We start from the raw sequence: 26,463 nt of genomic DNA on the forward strand, positions 1-26,463 counted from the left end.
GTGGACACACCAGCAACTGGACCCCAGCAGATGGAGGATGTGACGGCATCATCGGGCAGGGCACGTGCACGACGGCGTTGGTGGATACCATCAGCCTGGATGCCGTCGTGCTGGCACAGGCAGTTGCGTCGGAGGCAGCGGCAGGCTCGACGTGGGAGGCATCATGGCTCGGGGCCATCAACATCAGGGGTGCAGGCATCGGCCGGAGGGCAGGAGAACCCTGGAATGGGAGTGGCTTCCGTGTGGGAGCGGTTGGGCCAGCAGATAGGTGCGGAGCGGCAGCGGACAGAGGAGGAACGGCTCACAATGGTCAGGGCGGAGAACTCCATGCGGAGGGCGCTGAGGCGGGCTGAGTGCCTCGAGGGTCTTCGCAGGGAGTTGGAGCTGGACACTGCTTTATCCCTTCGAGACCTCGGGGCCAGGGAACATGCCCGCCTCCAAGCCATTGAACAGGAGTTCCATGATGCCCTGGCCCATGACAACATCCAGTGAGCCGTTGGACTAGCCCACTGCCCATGTAAATAGTTATGTAGTTAGTGTTAGGTTTCCTTTGTTTTTGCATTTTCTTTGGACCTTTTGGACAATGGGCCACATTTGTGTATATAGTTATTTTTTATTAGGTAGTGTTGTTAGATAGGTTTCATTTCTTTTGTTGGGATCATGGACCCTGGCTTGTTCACCTGTACATAGTTCACTGTTGGATTTTCTTTTCTTTTTACAATTTACCCATGGAGCAATGGCTTTCAATTATAATTTCCCATTGGATTTTCTTTTCTGGACTGTGACTTTGGACACCATTCCTTTGGATTCTGATTTTTGGTTTTGCATTTTTTCATGGACATGCTTCCTTTTACTTTTTTTACATTCCCATTTCTGTTAGTTTATTTTTGATTCAATTCATGTTTTCTTTAATACATATTTTTTGATCAAACTTCAATGTGTAGTATCATCTCATTGCTTTCATGCATATCATGATATGGGTTTTTGAGATTCACTAACACCCATTGGGTGTATGTGAGGGACATGTGTTCGTTTCCAAACTTGCAATTGCAGTTCTATCATGTTATAGCCATTTCTGAGTGGGTGGATGCAATACTCGGGTGGGTGTTTTGCATTTGGAGGCTGACCATAGGGACCGGGGATCTAGATTGTGATGACATGTTGGCTGGGGAACATGAGTTGGACATGAGTGGGGGCCTGCTGGCAGGTGCCCCACAGTGATGGGGGGTAGGGGTGCAGGGGAACATAAGTTGGACATGAGTGGGGGCCTGCTGGCAGGTGCCTCACAGTGCTGGGGGGTGGGGGTGCCGGGGAACATGAGTTGGACATGAGTGGGGGCCTGCTGGCAGGTGCCTCACAGTGCTGCGGGGTGGGGGTGCAGGGGAACATGAGTTGGACATGAGTGGGGGCCTGCTGGCAGGTGCCCCACAGTGCTGGGGGGTGGGGGTGCAGGGGAACATGAGTGGGGGCCTGGTGGAGGCTGCCCCTGCACTGCTGGGGGGTGGGGGTGGTGGGAGACATGAGTGGGGGCCTGGTGGAGGCTGCCCCTGGTGGCTGGGGGTGGGGGTGGTGGTAGACATGAGTGGGGGCCTGGTGGAGGCTGCCCCTGCACTGCTTGGGGGTGGGGTGGTGAGAGACATGAGTGGGGGCCTGGTGGAGGCTGCCCCTGGTGGCTGGGGGGCGGTGGTAGACATGGGTGGGGGCCTGGTGGAGGCTGCCCATGCACTGCTGGGGGGTGGGGGTGGTGGGAGACATGAGTGGGGGCCTGGTGGAGGGTGCCCCTGACTGCTGGGGGTAGGGGGTGGTGGGAGACATGAGTGGGGGCCTGGTGGAGGCTGCCCCTGGTGGCTGGGGGGGTGTTTTTTTTTAGACATGAGTGGGGGCCTGGTGGAGGCTGCCCCTGCACTGCTGGGGGGTGGGGGTGCAGGGGGACATGAGTGGGGGCCTGGTGGAGGCTGCCCCTGCACTGCTGGGGGGTGGGGGTGGTGGGAGACAAGAATGGGGGCCTGGTGGAGGCTGCCCCTGGTGGCTGGGGGTTGAGGGTGGTGGGAGACATGAGTTGGACATGAGTGGGGGCCTGGTGGAGGGTGCCCCTGACTGCTGGGGGGTAGGGGGAGGTGGGAGACATGAGTGGGGGCCTGGTGGAGGCTGCCCCTGCACTGCTGGGGGGTGGGGGTGCAGGGGGACATGAGTGGGGGCCTGGCGGAGGCTGCCCCTGCACTGCTGGGGGGTGAGGGTGGTGGGAGACATGAGTGGGGGCCTGGTGGAGGCTGCCCCTGGTGGCTGGGGGGTAGGGGTGGTGGTAGACATGAGTGAGGGCCTGGTGGAGGCTGCCCCTGCACTGCTGGGGGGTGGGGATGGTGGGAGACATGAGTGGGGACCTGGTGGCGGGTGCCCCTGACTGCTGGGCGGTAGGGGGTGGTGGGAGACATGAGCGGGCCCTGGTGGAGGCTGCCCCTGCACTGCTGGGGGGTGGGGGTGGTGGGAGACATGAGTGGGGGCATGGTGGAGGCTGCCCCTGCACTGCTGGGGGGTGGGGGTAATAGGGGACATGAGTGGGGGCCTGGTGGAGGCTGCCCCTGGTGGCTGGCGGGTGGGGGTAGTGGTAGACATGGGTGGGGGCCTGGTGGAGGCTGCCCCTGCACTGCTGGGGGGTGGGGGTGGTGGGAGACATGAGTGGGGGCCTGGTGGAGGCTGCCCCTGCACTGCTGGGGGGTGGGGGTAATAAGGGACATGAGTGGGGGCCTGGTGGAGGCTTCCCCTGCACTGCTGGGGGGTGGGGGTGCTGGGAGACATGCATTGTTGATCAGTAGTGCAAGGTGACATGTGGGTTGGCTGGGGGGCATGCCCATGGTGGATGGGCTGCCTGCGGGACATGAGCAGGGGTGCAGGGTAGTCCCCCGTGGTGTGGGCTGCCTGCAGGGGCCGTGGAGGTTGTAGAGCGAACACCTGGGAGGACCCACACGGCCAATTCACGTTAGTACTCCCCAGAACCCCTGAAATACAAGTACCCTGCTGAAATCGCATGTGGAACTTCCCGCGCACCCCTGAAATACACGTACCCTGCTTAAATCGCGTGTGGAACCTCCCGCGCACCCCTGAAATACACGTACCTTGCTGAAATCGCATGTGGAACTTCCTGCGCACCCCTGAAATACACGTACCCTGCTCGCACGGGGCCAATCGCGTGTGGAACTTCCCGCGCACCCCTGAAATACACGTACCCTGATGGAATCGCGTGTGGAACTTCCTGCGCACCCCTGAAATACACGTACCCTGCTGAAATCACTTGTGGAACTTCCCGCGCACCCCTAAAATACACGTACTCTGCTCGCACGGGGCCAATCGCGCGTGGAACTTCCCGCGCACCCCTGCAATACACGTACCCTGCTGAAATCGCGTGTGGAACTTCCAGCGCACCCCTGGAATACACGTATCCTGCTCGCACGGGGCCAATCACATGTGGAACTTCCCGCGCACCCCTGAAATACACGTACCCTGCTTGCACAGGGCCAATCGTGTGTGGAAATTCATGCGCACCCCTGAAATACACGTACCCTGCTAAAATCGCGTGTGGAACTTCACGCGCACCCCTGTAATGCACGTACCCTGCTGGAATCGCGTGTGATACTTCCTGCGCACCCCTGAAATACACGTACCCTGCTGAAATCACGTGTGGAACTTCACGTGCACCCCTGTAATACCTGTACCCTGCTGGAATCGCGTTTGATACTTCCCGCGCACCCCTGAAATACACGTACCCTGCTGGAATCGCGTGTGTTACTTCCCGCGCACCCCTGAAATACACGTACCCTGCTGATTTTGCGTGTGATACTTCCCGCGCACCCCTGATGCACACGTACACAGGACAATCGCGTGTGGAACTTCCCGCGAACCACTGAAATACACGTTCCCCGCTTGGCGTTTGCTGTTTGCCAGCCCTGTGAACTGGTCCAGGGTTAGCACAGCCCTTTGCGATTATTTGGGGATTTTGAAGGCTTTTCCTTGCGCGAGGGCGTTCTTGGGGGCGTGACTGGCACTGCTGCAGGGTCGCTGCGCCACGCTGCTCCACGGCTGGTTTTGGAATGCGAAAATCCATGAATACGCTGTGCGCGGAATTCGATTTTAGCGCACCCGGCTGGCGCAGACATTCGCACGGGCACGCTGTGCGCCAGTCGCGTGCTCCACTTTTGTGCGAATTTCTATGAATGACCCTGTTTATCTTTCTATTGCACCTTTTGAAGTAGCTGCGTAGCAGACATTTTTAAAAAATGTGTACTTCGTTTCAATGTGTGTGCAACTCTGTAACATAGAGGTGGAATATGTATGCAACGTTTTGTCTGAATCTGGGGTCTTCAGAATACATTTGTAAAGAGTGGCATTCTGATGCTGTTATTTGTGTGCATCTTTCATCATATCTTCCACATTTTTCAGTAGGAAAGAGTAGAGGAAAGGCTTGTGCTTCTATGCTTTTTTCCCATATGCTGATTGGAGATCCTTTGGCTTGTCTCATTTGATATGTTTCTAGTGCATCCTCTATGCTGTCTTTGGAGTGCAGTGGATGAATTGTATACTGGTCTAAAATATCAGATGCTATAGTAAGATCTAGAAGATGAAATTGGCCAGTTGATGAGGAATCCTGTACTATTTTGGTGGTTTCTATCAGGTTTACTTCAATGTATATTTCTTTGTAGTATTCATTGTTCTCTTTAAGATGTTGCAGGGTTTCTCTAAATTTGATTAAGTCTACTAGTTGCTGCACATTTTTGTCTTTTGTAGGTACACCATTCACTAGGATAATCGAAGATTGATCTATTGGTTGTTGCACTTCCAGAGTGTCTACATTTTCTTTAAGATCTAATGGCAAATAAACTACTTTGCCATGAATGCCTTTCAGTAATTTGGCTGTTTTCGGTTGAAGGCGTATTATTGCTTGATATGGGTATACTGTTTGTATTGTATTACAATGCTCTCATACAAATTAAGCTGTTGGAGTGTTTTTGGAATTGGAACCATTGGTATTCCTCATTGTCTTCTATGTTGTACGCTATATCTACAGTTTTGGTGCTCTTTGTATAAAAAGTTCTGCGACAAAATAGACATACTTGGCTTGGTACTTCAGCAGATGTGCTTTTAAACTTTGCTATTTCTTTGTTGCACTTGTGTAATAAAAGGTTGGCATCTGCAAGGTTGTTGCTAATCTGTTCTAAAGTTACTGGATTTTGTAAGTGCTCTTCACTTCCAAAGTATTTGCTTTGGATGTGGTCTATTTCTTCCAGGAGTTCTTTGGCTGCGCCATGTAGGAGAATGTGATTTAAATGCTGCAGTGCTAAAGCAGGACTTTTTGCATATTATAGTCTCTGAATGAGATTTCGTATAGTATAATTGTTGGTAACATTTTGATGTGGTGGAATGTGCATTTGCAAGCAGGCCTGGAAATGCATGCTAAATAATGTCCTTGCAGTCCTGTGTATTTGCACACTAGACAGGAGTCCATTGTTTGTAATATTTTCATTTTTAATTGGTATCTTTGCTTCCACATACTGATTGTGGAATTGCCGTAAAGATTTGAAGGATTGTTTTCATACGTTACACATTGAGGTGCATGGCCATTTGTAGACAGGAAGGATTGGTTCATTGTAAGTTTGTTGGGATTTTTCTTTCAATCAGCATTTCTTCTGCCATAAAGGTACTGTCTACCTTTTCATACCCTCAGCCACTGCTATGAATGGCAATTGGGTGTGTTTGCTCTTGTTTGTATGCCTCTTCATTGAAATATGTCTCTGTGCTGGTTGTGTGAATCCACTTACCTGCACAGTAGCTTGCAAAGGTATCTATGCTGGTAATGCGTATGTTGTGTAGTACTTTTTTGGTTTACTAATTAATTTTGTTAGTGGTGTCATTCTGTTTAAAATGAATATAAACAATTTCCCTTTGAGGAGCATTGCACTGTCTATGAGAGCTTCCAGGATCAGTTTTCTGTGGAAAGTTTGAAGGGGTGAGCGTGATTCCTCCCCTGTTTTTATAAGGTTCTGGAGGACTCTCTGGTGGAAATTATTTTGTAAAATACATTTTGTTGAATGCTTACCTGTGGCTACGTTAACATTGGCAGATGTAGTGTTAGCTCTACTGGTAGCTGCATTCTTCTTAATACATTTATTTTTAATTTTACATTTTGAAGAAGGGTCACAGTTTTTTCCTGCTACCTGGTTCCGTTTTGCTTAGTGACTGTATTAGCTGTTTTGTTTGCACTTTTCATGCAAAGTCTCCTAGAGGCGGATGGCTATTTTGCATGTTTTGAGTTGTATCTGCTCTATGTCTGCTTTTTTTTCTACAGAGTTGCTTTTTGGTAGGCATTCTCTTGTGTCTGTTGCAGAAAAAAGGAAAGTGTAGGTTTGGAGGTTGTGCAATGTAGTTGTGTGCACTGTGTATGATAATTTGTATATGAAGGTAGTCATACATAGAGGGGTGCTGATTGTGTAAAGCACTGTTACTTTTGGTTGGGGAGGTTGTACTGGGTGTGTGTGTGTGATTCTGTGGGAACGATTTGCTTCAGTGTGTGTGATAGTGTACTGTGCTTTAAGAAGTAAGGACATGCCAATGTTTTCACAAAACTAGTGGGTGTTACCATACCGGTGTTCAGATGAGAATACAAAGAGTGGACCTGCTGAGGTTCAATGAGTAAGAGTGAAGCAACTGCTGTTGGTTTGTATACAACTTTCTAGGCTACAACACACCAGCACTGCACTATCTGAGTAACAGGCAGAACACTACTACAGTACTGCACTTACTTTGTTGGATTTAAAGAGTAGGTTTCTTCTGGGTTTTATCTTCCACTGGAGACGTCACTGGCTTTGAGGAGGCTGTTCTTCACTACAATTGTGAAAGAAGGAATTTAGTGGGTATCTGTGTTAATGGCACAGTAATTGCACTAGGAGAACACATTATTTAAGATTGTAGGAGGATTTGTTAGCAGGAAGAGTTAGTGTGTGTGTGTTCCATTGTACATAAATGCATAGGAAAGGGGACTTGGGAGCATCAGAATTGTTGCTATGGGGGCAGTGGTATAATGATAGGTGTGCCCTAAAGGGCAGCACTTTGCAAGTGTGTAGGTTGCTGTTGTACTACTTGCATTGGAAATTGATTAGTGCAAGTCTTAGTAGGGTGAGAAAAAGGCTCAGAAGATGTACAGATTAGAAAGAAGAATGTTACTGTGTGTGGATTTTTTTTAACTTTCTCATACATAGATGATTGCTACATGAGTGCAGAAATCCTTTCCTGTTGTTTTATATATTTATTCAGATTTACAGATAGCACTTTTTCCAATGTGCACATGCATTTATTTGCTTTCCTTCCAATGGTGCATTTTGTCAATTGTGCAATGTATGTACTTGCCATGCTTTCCTAATATACATTCAGTTTCCATTTTCTGTGTCCATTCTGGACATTTCACATAGGATCTGGGACTTGGACTTGCTGTGCAAATGTTCCCAATGTGTTTTTTTTTTACAAAATAATCACAGAGAGTGCTGTTAAAATTGAAATATGTGGTGTGCAGTTGTTATGCAAGTGGTCAGTAAAAGAAAACTTTGGAAGCACACAGCATTGTCAGTAACTGTCATTTGATGTCAGGAGATGGGACAAATAGGAGTATGATTATTGATCAGGTTATGCAGGGTAAGTGGTAGGCACCCTGTTCATATGCATGCAATCTATGTACTTGTTATGCTTTGGTAAAACACATGCAGTTTTGGTTTTCTGTGTGCATTCTGGGCATTTTACAGCAGGTGTGTTAGTGGGGGAAGTGGTTTCAAATGTGACAGAAGGAAAGAAGAAATTAACAATTTGCACATTACAACGGGTGATATGGGAAAGTATGCATGTCGTGGTAATGCATTGAAGTTACACATTGGATCTGGCACTTGAACTTGCTGTGCAAATGTTCCCAATGTGTTTTTTTTAACCAAAAGAATCACGAGTGCCGCTAAAATTGAAATATGTATTTTTTTGTATTTTTGTATTTTATTGTATTTGATATTTTGCTTTTACCAAAGCGCTTCACAGAGAACAGTCAGTACATTAAAAACAGCATTTGAAGGTGGTGTTCAGAATCACCCAGTAAAAATCAAACTGATGACTGACGTAAATGGGTTTTTAAGTAAGAACGAAACAGAGAAGAGGAGGAAATGGAGCAGAGAGATAGAGGAAGGAGGTTCCAGTGAAGTGGGGCGATAAGTTGGAAAGATCGAAAGCGGGATTGCACACAGGGGGCACGAGGAACATTAAGTCAGAAAAGTCCAGCAGAACAGAGAGGCCGAGGGGGAGAGTAGAATGAGAGAAGAGAAGAAAGGTACTCGGGGCAAGACCATAGAGAGATTTGAATACTAAACAGAAGACGTTGTATTTGAGCTGGGAATGAAAAGAGATCCATCCGAGAGAGTCAAGGGAAGAGGAAATTGAGTCTCGGTAAGTGAGCAGACAAAGTGAGCCAATAGAAGAGTGATAGATTGATTTAAGAGGGGCAAGACGGGAACAGGGAAGACCAAAGATTAGAACAGAACAGTAGAAGAGTCATGAAAAGACAAATGAGGAAACCAGAAGCTTAGTGGCATGAAAAGTGAGAAAAGGGCAAATTATGCATATATTGTAGAGATGAAAGCAACAGGCGTGTGAGGTGAGAGAGATATGATGGGAAAAGGAAAGATTAGAATCAAAGTAAAGACCAAGATTGCAAGCAGTGGGGGAGATAGAGAGATTAGAAGGAGGGAAGGGGATAGAAATATGTGGTTTGCAATTTTTATGCAAGTATGCATTAAAAGAAACCTTGGAAAGCACACAGCATAGGAAGTAACTGCCACTTGATGTCAGGAGATGGGACAAATGAGTGTATGATTATAGAGTAGGTTATGCAGGATAAGTGGCAGGCACCCTGTTCACATGCATGCAATCTATGTACTTGCTATGCTTTGGTTACATACATGCAGCTTTCATTTTCTGTGTGCATTACAAAATACATGCATACCTGTAGTTTGTCTTGATGAATGTAGATGTTGATGAATCTGAAGGTAGAAATCTTGGAGAGTTTTACAGTACTTTTAGATGCAGGTGCTTGAGAATCGCAGGAGACCTGTACTCTAAGTGTTCAGCAGTACATCTGCAGTGTTGCACTTAGATGACAGAGTTAGATGTAGAGATCTTGGATGTGATTGGTGGATGGGTGTGTGACTGCTTAACAGTAGCCGATGAGAGAGTGCTGAAAAGAGTGAAGTGGAAAGGGAAGAAGTGCCGCCCCTGTGTTACGGGATCCGTGAACACTGCACATTCCATATCTGGGGCTTCTCAGCAGGGGCGTTGCTAGGGGGGGCTAAGGGGGCTATAGCCCCTGATCTTTTGGTTGTAGCCCCAGATAGAATCTCAGGAGCTACATCCAAAAGACTAGCTAGCCCCCAGTCCCAACAGTTCTCACATCAGCTTAGCCCCGGGTCTTTTCCAGACCTAGCAACTCCCCTGCTTCTCAGCATGCCTGGCATGGAAATGGGACTGTGTGGATTAGCCAATCAGGTGTACAGGTTGTGCTTTACAGGAAAGGAGGGTAATACTTGTTTCATTGCTGTGTTGGTTGTGTAGTGAAGATGGCTGGAGTTACTGTATGGATAGTGGGAGATTACCTTGTATGTGATCTGGAGAGGTATGCAGAGGCAAGAGGTGTTTCTGCTGATCTTGGTTTTCCAGGTCTGCAGGCTCTTTGGTACTTTGTGCCTGGCCGCAATTTGCAGGCACTGCTGGCTCTTTGCAGAGACATGGGTACTTTTGGTGGTGCACTCTGGAGGAGAGCATTTGGGCTACATCAGTGCTCCAAGTTTGGTTCCTGTACTGAAGTTGTTGGTGGAAGAACGGATGCTGCTTTTCCCTACTGCAAAGGTGTTTTTTTTCTGAAATACCACCTAGAGCCCAATGGAACAACCCCAATGTCTTTAATTCCCAGCAAAATGTTGGAAGGCGCCTCATTAATAGAGGCACAGGTATAGTTTTGCGACGTGCTGAGATGTCTGTTTTCTCTAATGACAACATTGACTCCCTTAGTGTGCACTATTTTACCCCAGATGGTGTTTCCTTGTCCATTCTTGGAAATGCTCATTTTATTTTCGCAGTCTAAGGGATGCTTGGCAGAGGTTGATGTAAGGCAGTAAGAAGGAAAAGAAGAGAACCCCCCCCAAAAAATAAAACTAGAAAACAAAAGGTGTTTGTTTAGTAGCACCTAAAAATCAAAAAAGTCTCTTTTTGGAGCCACCACAATAGAGGAAATCTCCTACCCTGGGTTAAATTTCTCTCCCCACTCCGCCTTCAATTGGCTGATTAATCCAAGAACACTGCTGTAGATTGCGGATCGCACGTGCTACATCCAGGACTTTTAAGGATGGCAGGCATGGAAATGGGACTGTGGAGGCCAGCGGATTGGTTAATAAGGTTCCCTGGGAGCGGTGTGAAAGGAGAGAGTGTGGCAGAGGCTTGTTTGCTGAGAAGAGTGCAGATAGCTATGGCTAAAGCTGTGTGTTTTAGGAGGCAGAGTGTCTGGATTTTGGGGGACTCTTGGATACATTGGTTGCAAGTGTATGCAGTTTAAGATGAAGGAGGCACTTGGGAATGTCATGGACCTGTTTCAGGGATTTGCTGCCCCACAGGAGTGTCCCTTGTGGTGACAGGAGCAGATGCCGAGGATGCTGCAGTGGAACTCAACCTACTACCCTGTTCAAATGGGACAACCATCCAAACTGCTGCCTTGCTGCTCAATCTTAAGTGTCGCTGCATGGAGGTGGTGTCATAACTGTACAGCCCAGGTTTGCCGTGACTGAGTACCATGGTACTCTTTGCAGCGAACCTTGGCCACAGAAGCCTTGGCTACCCCCCAATGGTGGTAAAAAGCATCCAAACCCAAGACTCCCATTGACTTCCACTACCCCATTCTCTTCCTCTTCTTGTTCCCCCTCTGCATCATCATACCTGTTCCCCTCCCCAGGTACTCCAGGAGATTGTGGTGGTGGTGGTGGGGGTGGTGCTGAAGAGCCAGCACATGCAGCAGCCATGGATGCCATAATCTCCACCAGCAGCAAATCCAGCAATAGCAATAATAATAATAATAATTATTATTATTATTATTTAGCATTTATATAGCGCTACAAACCCTGAGGTATCTGAGCACTGCTTATTATTACCCACAGTATGTGGTGGTCATGTATCGACCTCGGAAGGATGAAAGGCTGAGTTTGGCCCTGCTGGGATTCAGACCTGTGTCAGCAGGCTCTGCACAGACGTCAAAGTGAGTGCTCTACTCACTGTGCTATCAGACTGGCTGTGATGGCACAGCCTTGGCTCTGAAATCACAGCCAAGTGCTCTGTGCAGCAATCCAGCAACAGCAATGAGAATCACAGCAATGCAAACCACAGCCAAGTGCTCTCAGCAGGAAATCTAGCAACAGCAATGTCAATTACAGCCTCCTTGTCTGAGCAGCAATCCAGCAATAGCAATGCTAATGACAGCCAAGTGATCTGTCCTGGAAATCCAAAAACAGAATGAGGAGCAGCACCGGGGTGTGGACTTTTATAGAGGTACTGCGGAGTGCTTCGCAGACACTTCGAACCCCAAGCTGAGCTCAGAAAGTTCCAGAAAGTGTCTAGATCGCCTGGGGCATGGATTGGGACATCAGCAAGGGTGACGTTTCACAGTAAAACAAATTGGATTGCCCCAAAAATCACGTTCGCGAATTAGACGGCTGTCCATAGGACACCTATTGTGCGGGATCCATTATGCACATGCGCCTAGGTGTCTATGGACAGGGTTGGGCTCCCGGAACTAATTAAAAGTGCAACACAAGTGCAGCATACAGTTCCGAACAGGCACGGTGTTCGTAGGACCCAGGGGGTATGATGTGGAAGTGCCCAGGTGTCGGCCGGACATGGGTAGCTCCCCAAACTTATTTAAGTACGTCACTGATTTGCAGACATGCCGGACAGGCACAGTGTTCGTAGGACCCAGGGGACAAGATGCGCATATGCCCAAGTGTCCGCCGGACTAATCAAAAGTACGCCGCAACTTTGCAGACATGTCCGGTCAGGCGCAGTGTTTGTAGGACACCACCATTTAGATTACGGACAGGCCGGACAGTCGCACTCTCCGCAGACTCCTAACGGGGCTTTTAAAAAAGAAAATACACACGCACATCAACAGTATGCACATACAACTTTATTTACACACACAAATACACACAATTAGGAAAGGGAAGGGGTAGCTGAAATGGAAACATATACAGGGGAATTGGGGTTTTGTACAGGCTGTTCATCAGGGGAGGAAGGGATTGAGGTCTTATCATAACGTCTTTGCTTACAGGGAATTTGTGGGGATGTTAGGCTGGGACAGGGTCAAGGGGTATAGGTGCAAGTGGGGCAGTGGTACGCCATATTTTCCATGATATGCCTTTGAACAAGTAGCTTTAAATCTGCAAAACTCTCCTTCAATTGATAAATGTTTGCCCCCAAGCTCACTAGTTTATTGGCCGCATTGTCAGTTTGGGTTTGTATGTGCTCATGCACTTGTGTAGTAGCTGGTGTGTCCGGGCCATTCCCTTCATTTCCTGTACATACTGTTAAACAAAGAAAAAACATGTTTCAGTTACATGTGAAGCAATGTGTATCAATTCTTTCAAACTGCACTGTTTACCATTGGAGTTGGTGTCTTCACTCATTTCACCATGAGGGAAATTCTCCTCAAGCCACTCCAGGGTGCTTGCCATTTCTGTGTAAAAAAAAGAGAAATAATGTTTGCTAGTCTTGTATACAGAACTGTAACGCTCACCTGATTCCCGCAGAGGCGCCGGTCTTGACTGGGTGAATGCCGTATCTTCAAAGGTGATGTGTAACACACGGTTGGCTCTTTAGGCTGGACCTCTGTGCACTGTATGTCTAACTCGAAGAGTAAGATGTCTGCAGATAGAAAATATGGGATTAATGAACTGGGGTTATTGGGTGCCTCTCTCCTCTTCCCTTTCTCTTCTCCTGCAGAACCCCAAAGGTTAACACCCTCACCTTAGGTAAGTGAACGCCGAGCTCTCCATCTGCCTCGGGGCAGGGTGCCGTAACCAGTTTCTTCACTGGATAAGGGTGCAGGCCTCTTGACCTCAGAGGACTGCTGTCCGTCGTTAACTGCACGAACGGTAAGTTCTGGGCACTTCAAATGTCTTAAAAGTCTTTTGTAATGATATCTCTTGTTTTGCAGGGTCCGGCGATGGCGGATGGCGGGCTGATGAGAGTTGAGGATCGAACCCGCGTGAGGAATAGAAGCGCCTGGAAGCACGTAAGTAAGCGCTTGTAGCCTGCTTCACGATGCGCACTAACTGTCCCTTTTATCTTGCAGGTACAAGTTCGGAGCTTTAGAGAAGCTGAAGGGCGCTGGAATACCCACTGGATTTGGCGTGGGAAGGAGTAATGGCACGTGAGTAATAAAGTTGCCCAATGTCTTTAAACGCACCTTCTTTTGTCTTTCAGATGCGGGATGCAGCGCCGAAGGCCTCCGGAGCGTGCAAAGAGCTGGTAAGCTTTTGTCTTTCAGATGCCGGAATGCAGTGCGAAGACCTCCGGAGCATGCGAAGAGTAGGTAAGCCTTTGTCTTTCAGATGCCGGAATGCAGCGCAAGGCGTTGGTGACAGCCGATGGACCAGGTAAGAGATGCGCTGCCACTGAAGACCGTAGTGCTAACCTGTTCTTTCTTTGTCTTTACAGGTGCTGCTGAAGACTGGATTCCAGGATGGTAAGCCTTTGTTCCCTTAGGCCCAGGATCAGAAGCAGAAGACACGATGAGCGTTCTGCTGCAGAGAATGCAGAATAACGCAAAGCAAGATTCATCCATCGGGTGTGGTTTAAATAGCCTCCTGTAGTGCTTAGGTGTCTCCTTCCACAGCCACGCCTAAGAAAAGAGTTCCTGCTTTCCAGAAGAGTTCCAGTGTTCTGAACCTGGGGGGTGGCTCCTGCCCCACCCAACAGGAAAAGTAGTCCCAAACAGAAGAGGATCAGGGGTTCAACTGGCAGGTAAGTAAGCAGCATGGTCTGCTGCAGGTAAGTCCACCCAAGCATTATGAGCCCGGTGCTTCCAGCGCTGGGACTGGGCATCTTTATGAGCCTGGTGCCACTGGCGCCAGGACAGGGTCCAAAGGTCCCAATTGGGACTGGCTGGCACTCGGAACCGGGGTTATGGATCTGCTTCCAAGGGAGTCAGGCAAGTCCTGATCTTTTGGAAGCAGAGATCATGACAGCATCCCCCCTCAAGGCCCCTCCCAAACCGGGCTTCTCCGGGGGTTTGGGCTTGTTAGGAAATGTTCGATGAAATCTTTTGATTAGACGAGGCGCGTGGACATATTCTGCAGGTTCCCAGGATCTTTCTTGGGGACCGTAGCCTTTCCAGTCAATCAGGTAAAATAGTTTAGATTTGGAGATCTTAGAATCCAGGATGCTTTTGACTTCAAACTCGAGTTCTCCATCAACTAGAATAGGTTTTGGAGATGTAGTTAGTCGGGTTTGAGGTTGCATGGGTTTTAATAGAGAGACGTGGAAGACCGGATGTATCTTCATGTGAGGGGGCAAGTCCAACTTGACCGCTACTGGATTTACTATGGTAGTGATGGAATAGGGACCAAGGTATCTTGGGTTGAATGTGCGTGGTCCTTTTAGAGGTAGATAATTGGTGGATAACCAGACTTGATCTCCTACTTGATATTTGGGGGCTTCCTTCCGATGTTGGTCTGCTCCTTTCTTGTATTGTTCTTTAGCCCTTTGAAGGTGAGAAACGGCTTCATTAAAGGCTTGGGTGATTGTAGAATGCAGGTGGTCTACTGCTGGTGTTCCAAGATCTTGGAGTGGATCCAACTCCGAGGTTCGAGGGTGACTACCGTATAAAAGAAAAAACGGGGTCTTCCCAGTTCCCGAGTGGACAGAGTTATTGTAGGCATATTCGGCTATCCAAAGGATATCTTTCCAAGTTTTTTCAGTTTGTTGTAGCATGCAGCGCAAATACTGTTCCAGAGTTTGATTGGTCCTCTCGGTTTGTCTGTCGGTTTGAGGGTGGTGGCTGGTCGAAAGTCTCACATCAATTTGAGCCGATCGACAGCAACTTCGCCAAAAATGAGAAATAAATTGACTACCTCGATCCGAAATTAGAACTGAAGGAAAACCGTGCAGTCGGACGATGTTTTCGAGAAATTCTCGGGCCAGAGTTGCTGCTGTTGGTAAGCTTTTGAGTGGAATGAAATGCGCCATCTTGGAGAATAGGTCCACGATTACTAGGATCGTACTGTATCCGGAGCATGGAGGTAGATCGGTGATGAAGTCCATAGAAAGCGTATGCCAAGGGCGAGGCGGGATGTCAATAGGGCGTAAGAGGCCGGCTGGTTTTTCCTTTTGACTCTTGTTTTGGGCGCATACTCCACAGGACATTATAAAGTCTCTGATATCTTTTTTCCAAGACGGCCACCAGAAGTAGCGCTTGATCTTTTCCGAGGTCTTGGTCATACCGGGATGTCCTTCCATTAAAGAATTGTGATAACAAGAGATTACCTTTTTCTGTAAATCTGTGCTGGGCAGGCATAACCGTTCTTGGAAATATAATAGGTTTCCTTCACCGTAAAGTCCTTTCCTTGCAGATGCCAATTCTGTATGTCTGCTGGAGTTACCAGTAGCCTGGCTTTATCCTTAACTTCCTCTATGGATTGTGTGGCGATTACACCTAGAATTCTTTGTTCAGGAATGATAGGTACAGGTTTAGGATTGATCAAATGTTCTTCCACTCCCATCCGAGAAAGGGCATCAGCTTTACCGTTTTTTGTACCAGGTCGATAGGTAATTATGAAGTCAAACTCGGCAAAGAATAGTGCCCAACGGAGTTGCCTAGAGGATTGAGCTTTTGCGGTTTTCAAATATTGCAGGTTTCGGTGATCTGTAATCACAGTAACGGTGTGTCGGGCCCCCAGAAGATAATGCCGCCAAGCCTTAAAGGCGGACTTGATAGCTAGAAGTTCCTTATCAGTAATAGTGTAATTGATTTCAGGAGGCGAGAATTTGCGGGACCAAAATGCCACGGGATGCAACTGATTGGTTACTGGGTCCTTTTGTGATAGAACTGCCCCCATGGCAAGGCTCGAAGCATCAGTTTCAACGATGTAGGGGAGTTCTGGGCGAGGATGTTTTAAGATCGGTGCAGAGATAAATCTAGTCTTCAAATTCTGGAAAGCTTGTTCCGCCTCAGTAGACCATTCAAAACGTTTGTTTTTCTTTAACAAGGCGGTGATGGGCTGGACTATTCGAGAGAATTCGGGTATAAACCTGCGGTAAAAGTTAGCGAAGCCTAACATGCTTTGAACACCTTTTACGGAGGATGGCGATGGCCATTTGAGAATTACATCGACCTTCTTTGAATCCATACGCACTCCGCTAGGTGATAATATGAATCCCAAGAATTCAACTTCAGTCACGTTGAAAACACATTTTTCCAACTTAGCGAAAAGTTTGTGTTGACGCAATCTCTCGAGGACCATTTTCACATGTTTCCGATGTTCAGTTTCCGATGAAGAATAAACGAGGATGTCGTCAATGTAAACAACAACACACACATCTATGAGCTCTCTGAGGACATTGTTCATAAAATATTGAAAGGCGGCCGGGGCATTGCAAAGTCCGAAGGGCATGACCTGATATTCAAATAGCCCATACTTGGTGCGGAAGGCCGTCTTCCATTCATCGCCCTCTTTTACTCGTACCAAGTGGTAGGCTCCTCTAAGATCCAGCTTTATATATATGCATGCTTTTCTGACTTGGTCCAGGAGTTCAGGGATCAAAGGTAACGGATATCTATTCTTAACGGTGATCTGGTTCAGGGCACGATAATCTATACAAGTTCTAAGGTCTCCTTCTTTTTTTGGAACGAAGAACAAAGCTGAGGAAGCAGGGGACTTGGAAGGACGAATAAACCCATTCGCTAGGTATTGATCCAGGTATTGTCGGAGGTGAAGATTCCCAGGCTCGGTGAGGGCATAAATTCTACTACAAGGAGGAGTAGATCCAGGTATCAGGTCTATCTGGCAGTCATAAGACCTATGAGGAGGTAGAGAGTTAGCCTGATCCTTCCGGAAAACATCTTGGAATTCTAGGTATTCAGGAGGTAACTGAGGAGCCTCCGAGGAAATTGCTGCCAGTGCAACACCAGGTCGAGGGTGACAAGCGGAGACACATTCTGGAAACTGAACCGTTCTTGCTCGCCAATCGATCTGAGGATTGTGCTTCTCTAACCAAGGAATTCCTAGAATAATCTGGAACTGGGGGGCCTTGATCACATCAAACACGATCTTCTCATGGTGTCCATCTTGACTTACTAGCGTCACTTCTTGAGTGGTATGCGTTACTGGTCCGGAGGCTATCTCCGTACCATCCACCGTAGTAATGACGTCCTTTACAGCCTTTGGACAAAGAGTCAGATTCATCCTCAAAACCATTTCATGATCCACATAATTGCCGATAGCACCGCTGTCGACGTAAGCTTCAATCGCATGTAATCGATCCGGATGTTCAGGGCTAATGAGGACCATAGGTATCACGAAATGCGAGGTCACAGAACTGGTTTTAACGCTCGGCAAGAGGACCTCTATTCTTGTCGGGCGAGGTCGTTTCCCTGCTCAGAGTTTGTGACCCTGGTAACTGCAGCTCCTACTGCCTTCTTGGCTGGTTTCACCGGACAGTCTCGAAGAAAGTGCCCCGAGTTTCCGCAATAGAGGCAAAATTGCAGCTGTTTTCTCCTTTCCCGCTCCTTTTGTGTTAGTGGTCCTTTCAGGCCCCCTATTTGCATGGGTTCCCCGGAGTCTACTCCTTTGGTAGGAGTTGGTGGTTTGGAAAATACTCGAGCATCAAACTTGGAACGATCGGCCTTCCTGTTCTGCAGTCTGTGGTCAATTTGAACGACTAAGTCAATATAGTCCGAACAGTCTTGCGGGAGATTCACTACTTGGGCTAACACATCTTTGAGCTCTCCACATAGACCTCTATAAAACAGCGTAATCCTTTTGTCCTCAGGCCATCGAGTTTCCACTATCAGTCTGTTGAAAGACGCAATATAAGCCAAAAGGTCTTGATTACCCTGTCGCAATGAAAGGAGCTCATTGTCCAAGGCCTGCCCCTGTGAATGTCTTACAAACAGTGTTTCCATACTGAGCTGAAAAGCTCGAAAATCATGGAGAACCGGATCATCTTGATTAACTAGAGGGATCGACCAGTCTGCCGCATTGCCACTAAGGTACGAAAGCACGAAAGCTACCTTAGCTTGATCAGTTGGAAAGGCTGCTGGCCGGCATAAGAAGTGCAACCGGCACTGATTAATAAATACTGCAAACCTCTTTGGGTCACCAGAAAATCGTTCGGGTGGAGCCAGAGGTACATTCCCAGGTAGGTTGATCTGCACTGGGTTCGTAGAGGATGTTGAAGGAAGATTTGCCCCTGATGCGGGTAACGGAGTTTGTCCGGCTTGTGACTGTAGCAATTGTCTAGCGAGATCGTCTGTTCGCTCCTTGGAAATAATCAGTTCCCTTCTTAGAGCATTCGTTTCCTGACGGGCTGCATGCACTTCTGCTCTTAGTTCCCCAAGTAACTGGGCTAGCTGGTCGGTATCTGAGGTTTCCATAGCGCCTGGGTGGGAGTTTTGCGATAGGCTTTGCGTTCTGTAACGCTCACCTGATTCCCGCAGAGGCGCCGGTCTTGACTGGGTGAATGCCGTATCTTCAAAGGTGATGTGTAACACACGGTTGGCTCTTTGGGCTGGACCTCTGTGCACTGTATGTCTAACTCGAAGAGTAAGATGTCTGCAGATAGAAAATATGGGATTAATGAACTGGGGTTATTGGGTGCCTCTCTCCTCTTCCCTTTCTCTTCTCCTGTAGAACCCCAAAGGTTAACACCCTCACCTTAGGTAAGTGAACGCCGAGCTCTCCATCTGCCTCGGGGCAGGGTGCCGTAACCAGTTTCTTCACTGGATAAGGGTGCAGGCCTCTTGACCTCAGAGGACTGCTGTCCGTCGTTAACTGCACGAACGGTAAGTTCTGGGCACTTCAAATGTCTTAAAAGTCTTTTGTAATGATATCTCTTGTTTTGCAGGGTTCCGGCGATGGCGGATGGCGGGCTGATGAGAGTTGAGGATCGAACCCGCGTGAGGAATAGAAGCGCCTGGAAGCACGTAAGTAAGCGCTTGTAGCCTGCTTCACGATGCGCACTAACTGTCCCTTTTATCTTGCAGGTACAAGTTCGGAGCTTTAGAGAAGCTGAAGGGTGCTGGAATACCCACTGGATTCGGCGTGGGAAGGAGTAATGGCACGTGAGTAATAAAGTTGCCCAATGTCTTTAAACGCACCTTCTTTTGTCTTTCAGATGCGGGATGCTGCGCCGAAGGCCTCCGGAGCGTGCGAAGAGCTGGTAAGCTTTTGTCTTTCAGATGCCGGAATGCAGTGCGAAGACCTCCGGAGCATGCGAAGAGTAGGTAAGCCTTTGTCTTTCAGATGCCGGAATGCAGCGCAAGGCGTTGGTGACAGCCGATGGACCAGGTAAGAGATGCGCTGCCACTGAAGACCGTAGTGCTAACCTGTTCTTTCTTTGTCTTTACAGGTGCTGCTGAAGACTGGATTCCAGGATGGTAAGCCTTTGTTCCCTTAGGCCCAGGATCAGAAGCAGAAGACATGATGAGCGTTCTGCTGCAGAGAATGCAGAATAACGCAAAGCAAGATTCATCCATCGGGTGTGGTTTAAATAGCCTCCTGTAGTGCTTAGGTCTCTCCTTCCACAGCCACGCCTAAGAAAAGAGTTCCTACTTTCCAGAAGAGTTCCAGTGTTCTGAACCTAGGGAGTGGCTCCTGCCCCACCCAACAGGAAAAGTAGTCCCAAACAGAAGAGGATCAGGGGTTCAACTGGCAGGTAAGTAAGCAGCATGGTCTGCTGCAGGTAAGTCCACCCAAGCATTATGAGCCCGGCGCTTCCAGCGCTGGGACTGGGCATCTTTATGAGCCTGGTGCCACTGGCGCCAGGACAGGGTCCAAAAGGTCCCAATTGGGACTGGCTGGCACTCGGAACCGGGGTTATGGGTCTGCTTCCAAGGGAGTCGGGCAAGTCCTGATCTTTTGGAAGCAGAGATCATGACAAGAACAAACTGCAGTTATAGGAAAAAATGCAGTGTACTTACCAATTTCTAGTACAGTTCTGCTGTCACTACTTTGCACTTGTCCCGCTGACAGTTGCTTCTCAGTTTGTATGTAAAGCAGCACTGAGGTAATATTGTTTGTAAGCAAAGGTTATTTTCCTGCTTGGTGCATTCCATTATGTTGCACAACCTATGCAATTGCACTGCTGTTTTTTTTTTCCAAACCTCTTTTTATTGGTTTTATACAAGCATTCAGGCATTGTGTCATTATATTACATGCGCCGAAAACAGCGCTCCATTGCTTGTTATTATAAGAGATAATAAACATAAACAAAAACAACAAGACTGTAAGGACTCAGTGGGGACGACGGGGGGAGGGAGGAAGGGGAGAAGATGGGTCACTGCTGCTTTTACAAGATCAGAGTTTGTAGACCTACTTCATTTTTCCTTACAATTCACTTATGTATTGCTCATTAAAGTTGTTCAGTTTCTTTGTTGCATGGTACCATAATGTAAAACAACCCCTGAGCTATTGGGCAGTGTGGATGCTACCCAACATCCATGAACAGTCGCATAGTCTGCGGACCCTATTGTATGGTACATCTACACAATTTAAAGGTATGCTGGTGAAAACCTATGAAATTCAGGTAAAAAACTTTGTTAAAGGGACGTTAAGGATAAGTTCAGCTAATAAAAACCTTTCAAATTCAGTGAAAAAATGTTGTTAAAGGGACTTTATGGTTCAGTTGCGCTGATAAAAACTCAAATTCAGCTAATAACATTGTTAAAGGAACATTATAGTTACAAGTAAAACTGAAAAACCTCAGAAATTCGCCAGTTACGGTAAGCCAAGCAACCATAACTCACACCACCACCGTGCACTGCTTAGACTAACACCCATTACATCAAATGGTTCCTTAGTTTACCATAACTGGTTAATTTTTGAGGTCTTTCAGTTTTACTTGTAACCATAATGTTCCTTTAACAATGTTTTTTCACTGAATTTGATAGGTTTCTATTAGTGCAACTGAACCATAACGTCCCTTTAACAAAGTTTTTTCACTGAATATATATACCATGAAAGTTATGGTGGGTTTAAAAAGGTTTGGCTCAGAAATGGAGGTGAACTTCCAGCGATGGCTACGAGGTGACGTTGTGGAATGTGTGACTTGGTTCAAACGGACTTTGCTTCTTATATATATATATTCAATGAAAAAACCATAACTCGCTCCACCACCGTGCGCTGCTAAGAATAACACCCATGACATCAAAGATGACATCACAAACATGATTGATGACATCACTGATGACATCACATGTGCATTTCATTTTATAGGAAGTCCCTACAAGGGTTTGTGAATGTTATATTGGCAAAAACGTGTCAGGGATCATCTGGAGATGTGTGATGAACTACATACTTGATTATGCAATATATTTCTCCAAAGAACATTCCATTGCAGTGCTGTTTCTAGTACAGGAACCTACTCATACAGAAACATAGGCATTGGCTGCAGCATACACCATAGAGATGTAATATTTCAAATTTTCCGATGTTGGATAGTAACACGGTGAATGCTTCTGTATCACACTTTTGCATACTGTTAAACATATACTAAGTAGTTAATAATGCATCACTTACTACACACTTGTACTACTACACACCAAACATTAAGAGACGCAATATATACAAATATGGGGGTTATACAGGGAGAGTAAAGCAAGTGAACACGAGGCAGTATCATGAGCCACTGTGTATAGCCAACATGATTATCTTTACGCATAGAGATGATTGCTGTGTTTCAGGCCTGCTTCTTCTCCTATGTATGTGCATCATAAGATGCAATTGACTTCTAAGCAAAGTACTGTAAGAATATGTGACAATAGCAACATCTACTAATGTAATACCTTTTCAATTTTAAGTTTTTGACTCTCAGTGAATACACTCACCTGGCCTAGATATGTCAGTGAACATAAAAAGAAGGGGCTAGACATGTGATGTCATCAGTGATGTCAATCAATCATATTTGTGATATTATCTTTGATGTCATGAGTGTTATTCTTAGCAGTGCACAGTGGTGGTGCGAGTTATGGTTGCTTAGCTTACCATAACTGGCCAACTTCAGGGGTTTTTCGGTTTTACTTGTAACCATAACGTCCCTTCAACAAAGTTTTTTCACTGAATTTGATAGGTTTTCATTAGTGCAACTTAACCATAACTTCCCCTTAACAAAGTTGTTTTCTTGAATTTCATAGGTTTTTATTAGTGCAACTAAACCATAACGTCCCGTTAGCAAAGTTTTTTCATTGAATTTCATAGGTTTTTTCCAGTGCATGTTATTTTCCTACAACTTTCTAATATCATACTTACCCAACATAGCAATATTTGTGTCCAATTTACAAAGTGTCACCTTAAAACTCTGCCATTTCCACCTTCTACAATCATTTTTAACACTTCTATACACTTTTTGCAAGTATTTCAACAAATTCTGACCTCGTTGCGGACCTTCCAGACAGTGCTATATGACCATATGCTGGCGTGTGGCATGATGAGGTGTGCGAGAACCCGTCCGCACTTCACAATAAGATTTGTGCTTCAAAGACAGTTTGGAACTGCATTTTCTACTGATCTAGGAACTTTCAACTTCAAAATTTCCCTTGCACAGCTCCAACACCTATTCCTACTCATTATCCATTAACAATCTAGTACACATTAATTACTTTTAGCAAAACTGCTATTTATCTTAAAATGGCATCAGCTAATGCCATCCCTCCTCCCCAAGAGTCACCACCCCTGCTGTAATCAAAGAGCATGAGAAACACTGCCCCCTACCTTAGATATAACACACGCTCAACATTTTCCCCTGTCCACCTACCCCTCCATATTAGTGTTTGGTGCCTCTTCCCTCATTTCCTCCCCACCTTTCGTTCCTACCTCTCCTGCCAAAAAAAAATACATCCAAAAACAAAAAAATAAATGTTCCATTAGGAACCACCTTTCACTCTTAAAAAATAGAACAAAAAAAAACGTATACACTCCATCTACTTTATATTTCTCAGTAAAGTACATAGTGGTGGAGGAATAGCGATTATCGCCAAAACTAATCTATCCATGAGAATCACCTCCACACCCAACCTCAAATCTTGTGAGTTTCTTTCCATCAAACTACCCACCGCCAATTCGCAAACATTAAACAACCATCTCCTCTACAGACCTCCAGGCCCTATCAATGCCTTTAATGAAGATATCATGACTGTTATCTCTGAGAAGCTAAAAAACTCCTCACAAACCTTAGTGCTATTAGACTTCAACCTAGGTTACAATGATATCAATGATCACCAGGCCACTGCCGTAGCCAATACCTTAGCAGAACTAGGCTTCACGCAGAAGGTGAATACTCCCACCCATGCCAAAGGGAGAACTCTCGATTGGATCGCCAGTCACAATTGTAACCCCTCCATAATAGCCATTGCCCCCCAAATATGGATGGACCACCATCTAATCTCTTTCACTATCAACACTAAAAGACCCATAGCTCTAACACCCCCCCAGCCGTACCCACTTTAACCAGAAATAAGAAAAATATCACAGCAGTTAATATCTTGCCCCATATCCTACTTAAACTTAACTCTTTACCAGAATACACTGATCCAGACCTTCTAGTGGAGGAATTCAATAATGCCATGACCATCGCTCTTGACAGCGTTGCGCCGCTTAAACTTAGGAATAGTAAACCAAGAAAGCACCTAAACGTTTGGTTTACTCCCCACCTAAAAAACCTAAGACTACAAAAAAGAAAATGCCAAACAATATGGAACTTACATCCTACCGCTGAAAACAAATCCAATCTAACAAACATCTCCAAGCAATACAAAAAGGACATCATCTTGGCCAAACACGAAACATATAACAACAGGATTACCCAAGCCAATTCCAGCATGAAGGAGCTCTTCTACATCCTAAAAGAACTGGAAACGCCTATCGCTGTACAGGATGACTCTATAAAAGATAAAACCTGGTGCACAGACTTACAACTGGCTCGCACCACTAAAGTGTCCAACCTCCAAACCAAAATTGCCCTAAAGATAGCCTCATTACCAGCCAAAACCCAAATCCCTGGGGACAAAAACCTTACACCCAAACCTAATGAATGCACCCAATTCAGCTTCTCTAAGGTCTCAGTGACTGAAGTAGAGAAAACTATTCTGGCTCTCAAACCATCTAATTGCAAAGGTGACCAATGCCCAGCACAATTGATCAAGGACGCTGCTAGAGATCTAGCTCCCTTTATCACAAAACTCATCAATGCCTCCTTTACCACAGGCACCATTCTACGCAACCTAAAGGAATCCTGGGTACTCCCCCTATTGAAAAAACAAACACTGGACCCTAACATCCCCACAAACTACAGGCCCATCACCACGGTGCCCTTCTTACTAAAAATACTAGACAAGGTAGCTTACACCCAAATTCAGAATTTCCTTGAGGTGAACCAGCTCCTTGGCGTCCGCCAATCCGGCTTCCGACCCTTACATGGCACAGAGACTGCCCTTATTGATTTGAAGGCCCAAATAGACTCACTGAGAGATGAGGGCAAAGTAGCTCTCCTCCTCCTACTAGACCTCTCAGCCGCCTTTGACCTGGTGGACCATACAGTCCTATGCAATCACCTGGACTCGGCGGCCCACTTCTCAGGGGAGGCCATAGTCTGGATACAATCATTCCTCAGTGACAGGACCATGAGGGTGTTCTCCCCTTTAGCAGCAGCAGACCCGATACCCATCACCTGCGTAGTGCCCCAGGGATCCTGCGTCTCGCCAACACTTTACAACATCTTCACCAAGCCACTCTTTGACGATCTTGACAATCTGGGTATCACCTACACTATCTATGCGGATGATACCCAGATTCTCCTACCACTTACCGGGGATTATGGGGAAGATCTGGCTTTGGTGAACAGAGTCTATAGCATCGTTCAAGCATGGTTGGCCAACCATGGCCTCTGCTTGAACGATGGCAAAACAGAGCTCATCATCCTGGGCACTGCAGCCCGCATCTCTAAACTCAACCGAAACTATTCTGCATTTATCATCGATGGGAACACTATTAAGCTAAAGAAGACTCGACTCTCTCCTTTACCAAACAGGTGAATTCAATGGCCTCATCCACGGCCTATACATGCAAATTAATACGAGCCGGTAAACAATTCTTATCAGAAGACAGCTGTCTTATCCTCGCTAGAGCCCTCATCTTATCAAAATTAGACTATTGCAACTCCCTCTTTATAGGGACTTCCAAACAAATAATCAACAGAATACAAGTGCTCCAAAACAATGCACTCAGAGCGGCCCTAAGCATCCCGAGAAGAGCACATATTCCTGAAATAAGACGCAAACGCAAATGGCTCTCTACCCAAGAAAAAATCAACCTTAAAACTGCATCCCTCATCCATAAATGCTTAAACAACAAAGCCCCCCGCTTCGGCAGCACATATACTAAAGCCCCCCACTACCTTATAGAACGATTTACTAGAAAAAACCCTACTAGGCTCACTAGAACAGTCAGCCCTAATTCCCTTTTAGTGCCCAGATTTAAACTAACCACAATCGGAGGTTCCAGCTTCCCTGTCAAGGCAGCTCTATTGTGGAACTCCCTACCCCAGGCACTTAGATCTGACCTAACAATCAACAAATTCAGAACAAACAATATAAAATGGCTTACCGAAAATGATAACTGGCACTCTCCCACCCAGCACTACATGCATTGCACCTGTTATAGACTAACCTGTTACTATGCAAACGTTAGCTATAAATTGATTGCGTGGCTGCGTATTTTCTGTATTGTACATGTCTCACCATGTGGAGCCAAGAATTTCCTGTTTTCTGTCATATGTTGCAACCATAACCTTTCTGCATCTAAGTTGTAAACCTCCTTGTCTCATGCGCCCTGCTACTCGAGGGTCCGGCGCACACAATAAATGAATAAACAAACAAACAAAATAAACATAGACTCAATAAGATTTTCCAACATTTCCATTTGCATTTTGTGTTATGCTAATGGAATGATTGTGGTGTTTATCCCCTGTTTCAGGGACTAGAACAGTGGATACTGGCCTGGCAGCCCAAGTTCTCAGCCCAAGCGAAGCAAGGGTGGATAACGAAGTCTCCGGACCATTATCCCCCCATGCCAGCCCCTGCAATGGGTGATAAAGGCCATTAGCACCCTAGGTTCCCAAAGCGGTAACCTGGGTGCT

This window comes from Ambystoma mexicanum, chromosome 5q, assembly GCF_040938575.1.
Source record: "Ambystoma mexicanum isolate Mex_15411 chromosome 5q, UKY_AmexF1_1, whole genome shotgun sequence".
Classification (NCBI taxonomy): domain Eukaryota; kingdom Metazoa; phylum Chordata; class Amphibia; order Caudata; family Ambystomatidae; genus Ambystoma; species Ambystoma mexicanum.